We start from the raw sequence: 5,149 nt of genomic DNA, 5'->3' as shown, positions 1-5,149 counted from the left end.
ATAAATCTTTCTAAGCTCACGTATTTCCACCCATTAGCATCATTGTCAGTGAGATTTTCTCTCTCCATTCTTCTCATCAAATGCATGCACAAGCAGCTTGGGAAAAGAGTTGTGTTGCAGAATAACTTGATTTAAACTACTTTTTACAATGTGAATTATTATTTTTTAACTGTTAATTTTGCTGTAAGTATCACAGTGGCTCCACTTCTTTCTGTTGACTCCTGGATGAGATTGTCCCAGGAATTAATACATGGATATGCAGTGATGCTCAAGACTCATTGTTTTCCTTTTGTCCTCAGTTTCTCTTATACAGGTCCAGTCCAATGAAGGTAACAAAGACCTGGTTCTCTCTTGTTTACACTGAGAACTGTCAGAGCTGTATCCTACTGCCACTAAAAGGGTGACTTTGAGATTGTCATTGATGTTATTGTACAAACAATTTAAATTCAGAGGCTGGGATATCAATCATATTCTCCAGATAGACACAAGTTATTTGTCAATGAATCTGATCTATTTAAACATACTATTTGCAGGGGTATGTTACTACTCAAGTCAGACTCAGCAATTTCAGTGTTAATAATGGGAAATCTACAAGCAGGTAAGTTCATGACCAGTAGGGGGCACAATGGTTCCAAGAATCCCCAGCAGAGAGATATGATGGGTGTGGGTGGACTCTGTATCCTCTGTGGTTTCTTTCCAAACCTCCATGCACCTACTGTGATTGACATTTAATGTTTCTGTGCTCAAAAACTGTGAAGATTCTATGTTAGGCACAAAGATTTTTTTTTCTTGTTTCTTTATTATATATAAACCCAGGCCCCTGAGATTTCTCAGACAATGTGGCACCAACCAGTCAGTATACATGAGCTGATCAGGTGTACCCAAAATATATGAAGAACAGGACTTTCTGGTCTGGTATCAGTGCTAGAAGAAGCATGTAAGCCTCAAGAAACTTGAAACCCAAGGAAATAAGGTGGTCTGGAGAAAGAGGGCATCCTCTTGATGACGGGGGGGAAGAGAAATTGGATGAAGAACTGTAGAGGGTGGACAGGGAGGAGGACAATGACTGGATTGTAAAAAATAATAGAAAGAGAAAATAAATATTAAATTTTATAAATGTATTCTGATCACTGATATTCTTTCCAAACTCTTGCCAGAAGCTCCACCATTCACCCAAGAACTTTACAACCTTAGATTTTTACATGGAAAGATAAAAACACATAAAAGAATTAACATAATCAATAAAATACACACACGCACACACACAAACACACACACACACAGAGACACAAACATTAAATGCAACTCAGTAACCATGAGACATATTCAAAAGACGTTTACTAAACAATGCACAAAATAATGACAGTAAATATCTACAAATACATTGAAGACCTTGTTGTCCTGCTGCTGCTAGACACAGGCACATCCTGTGCACTTCATCTATATGGTTTCTCTGCTTTCATATAGTCTGTATTTTTATGTAATCTTCTAATACTCCTCTGACCTTTATGGACTCACTTTTCTTATACAGTACCTGAGCTATTATTTTATAATGTAAGTAGTCAGGTAAGACTTACCCACTTGTGCTTGGCTGCTATGTAGTGACCAACTGCTTTCTAACTGGATTTTTGACCTGCATCATAAAAAGACTTCATACCAGGTAACAATGGTCAAAAACCCATGGTTACAAATGATGTAATGTTCTGTAGTCCTTAATTATATAGTTCATGTTTATGTTATCAAGCTGGTGTATAATATTGATGTTTATATTAGTAGATTATTGCTGCTCTGCCTTAATCACAGCAGCTCCTGTGTGCAGTGTGCAAGAATAATGCCGACATGTATCAATGGACAAGGTGCAGGGAATGAGCCTCTGCATTTTTCAACACAGATGAGACATCTATCTAATGTCCCACCAAAAACATAAGGTCCATCACAAAGGAGGGATTAGAAAGAACATAATGTCCATAATGCTAGGTGTTTAGACATAAAATAAAGTCTCAGGACTTGATATGGTCAGACGAATTCTCAGCAGCTAATGTTGCCATCACAATACATGAACAATAAAGTTCAAGCTGTCAAAGTTACAATCTTATCGCTGTGCAATTGCTGACCAGATAAGAATGTCTCCTGGAAACTTTAGTAATCAGAATTTAATCATTGTACATTACAATTTAAGAATTCAATTTCCTAAATTCTTTTCTTAAGATCACACATATAGATCTTTAGTTCTGTTCTCACCACTAAACATAGTACACCATTTTAGAAATGTTACAACATAGATAATGAGGAATGAATCAGGACCCACATAACCTGAGGGTTTGTTGATGTTTGATAACCAATGAGGAACATTTACTCAAATTTTAGTAATGATTTTGTAGGATCCCTATGTACTATTGAATAATCTCACCGCTGTGTATGTAAATAGGAGTAATTGGATATGCTATATATTATTAGTCAGTGAAATAAATAGGTTATGATGTTGAGAGAAAGAGACATATTGGGAAGTCCCAGGGGAAACTAGAGGGACATAGTAAAAGCAGATATAATCATAGTGTGTTTTATTTATGAATAAAAATTGCAAAGAATAAAAATAATCTGTAAAGTAGATATATCAGTTTTGTATATGTTCAGAGTAGCCATGCAAATGTACTTGGTACATCATGACAATGACAATTTCCTCAAAAAACCCTACCTTTCCTTTTTTTACCCTCTTATTTTATATTTTGTTATACTACGCAGTTTCCTTTAAACATCACTATGTATTTCTATGCACATCCCTATATAACAGTTCAGCATGTAAGAAATTTTAGAGCCTCCTTCAATGTCTATGTTTCTAACATGGCTTCCTTTAATACAGTCATCTCTAGTTGCATCTATTTTACAAAAATTGACATAAGTAATTTATTCATTTTTTATGAAAAGTGTGTTGATATATATATATACAGAATATATACTGTGTGTGTCTGTGTGCAGGTATTCATGTCATCTTGATGCAATCTTTTTTGACACATAATCTACAGAATATACTTGTAATGACATTACTGCCATAATACTTTTTTTAAAAATGATCTTATTGGATAGTCTCTGTATTTACATTTAAAATGTTACCCCCAACCGTTTCCTTTGCCCCCCCTTCACTTGTATACATACAGATGAAACCTCTCCCAATCCTCATATCTACCTCAGTACCTTGGCATTTCTCTCATTGGGAAAACTCACCCTCATTGGACCAAAAGTCTCTTCTCACATAGATGCCAGACACTGCCATTCTCTACTACATGTGCAGTTAGAGTAATGAGTTTCTCCATTTGTGCTCAGTGTGTGGTGTTTTAATTCATGGTAGTTGTGGAGGGTTTGGTTGGCTGATAATGTTCTTCCCATAGAGTTTTAAACCCTTTTGTTCCTTCACAAGTGCCTTCACTGTGTTCCCCATGTTCAGTCTGATGGTTATCTGCAACCATACTCAACTATATCTGTATGACTTTGGCAGATCCCCTGAGGAGTCATCCATACCTGGTTTCTGCCAATTAGCACTTCTTGGCATCAGCTCTAGTGGTTGGGTTTGGTGGCTGGCTGCATATGTGTGAATACCCAGGTGAAGAAGCCTCAGAATGATCTTTTCTTCAAAACTTGACCCTGTACTAGCTCTTGCATTTCCTCCCATGAGTGTTTTGTTAAGTCTTCTAAGAAAGACTGAGGAATCCACGTTCTGGTCTTTTTTCTTTTTGAGCTCCATAAGGTTCTGAATTGTTTCTTGTCTATTTATAGCTTTCTGGGGTTTATATCCATTTACCAGTGAGTGTATTACCTGTGTGTTCTTTTATGAGTAGTTTATCTAACTTAGGATAATGTTTCAAGTTCCATCTATTTGCCTACCTATTTCATAATGTCATTGTTTCATATACATGAGTAGTATTCCATTGTGAAAGTGTACCAAATTTTCTGCTGACATAATATTTAATGTGTAAATATTTTGAAGTATCATAACTTTTGGTCATTTAGGTGAGCTTTTCATTATAGAACATGCTTGAATGACAAATATTAGTTGTAAATATTGATATGAGGTTGTTCTTTTAATGATTTAGCTTATTTTGAAATTTGCATCACATTTGTCATCCTCGTAACTACCTAAAAATCTATCAGTTAACCATGTCTCCATGGTGTCTACTGTCCCTGGCTATACATCTTTTTAATGTATAGGTAATGTTACATCCATTGCCTCTGCAAAAGGATTAGAGATGGGATGAGTTTCTTCAGACAGGATTAAGACTTGTGAAACAGCAACCTGATTACTGGCCCAGTTGTCACTTCGTACTTAGCAGGAGTAGCTTCATATTTAAGATGTGCACTGATCATGAATATGTAAATCATGTGAGTCTATGCTGGTAAATATAGGGATGTCTACACCACCAACAACATAAGATCCCTGTCCTCTCTACAGTCACTGAGTACACAGGACCTCACCATGGCATGGAGCTCTATGATACTCTTTCTGGTAGCAACAGCTACAGGTAAATGTCACACAGCAGAAGTTTTGAGATCTGGCCATACACACAGGTGACAATGACATTCATTCTGTCTTTTCCTCTTCAGGTGTTCACTCCCAGGTCCAGCTGCAGAAGTCTGGTGCTGAGCTGGTGATGCATGGGGCCTCAGTGAAGATTTCCTGTAAGGCTTCTGGCTACACTATCACTGACTCTGCTTACTCTATTCACTGGCTGAAGCAGAGCCATGGAAATAGCCTTGAGTGGATTGGATGGATTTATCCTTACAGCGGTGATACTAAGTACAATCAAACTTTCAAGGACAGGACCACATTGTCTGCTGACAAATCTTCCAACACAGTCTATATGGATCTTAGGAGATTGACATCTGAAGACTCTGCATTCTATTACTGTGCAAGGCACAGTGCTACAACCACATCCTGAGTGTGTCAGAAACACTGGAGGAGCAGGAAGCTTCCCTAGGACATACATGATTCAGAGAAGTTTAGCCTGAAGTGTTGTTCATTCACAATCATTTTGAGATTCCATTTTTGTGTCTCCTCTTTAGAGACCTATATTTTTTTGTCAGCTTTGGAATAGAATATCTATGGATTATATGATGTTAGATAGGATATTCCTATATTATCCCTACCTTGTCAATC

At 36.9% G+C, this 5,149-nt stretch overlaps 1 gene segment (V, D, J or C); it reads left to right on the top strand.

The window, feature by feature from the left end:
• Positions 1 to 579: 579 nt before the first annotated feature.
• On the top strand, positions 580 to 4,931 carry LOC308418483 (Ig heavy chain V region 108A-like). The segment is given in 2 exons: positions 580 to 598; positions 4,597 to 4,931.
• The last annotated feature ends 218 nt before the right edge of the window (positions 4,932 to 5,149 follow it).

Source organism: Micromys minutus (assembly GCF_963924665.1).
Source record: "Micromys minutus genome assembly, chromosome: 1".
NCBI classification, from domain to species: Eukaryota; Metazoa; Chordata; class Mammalia; order Rodentia; family Muridae; genus Micromys; species Micromys minutus.
The sequence above is the reverse complement of the archived record's forward strand: the minus strand, read 5'-3'. Positions and strand labels throughout refer to the sequence as shown.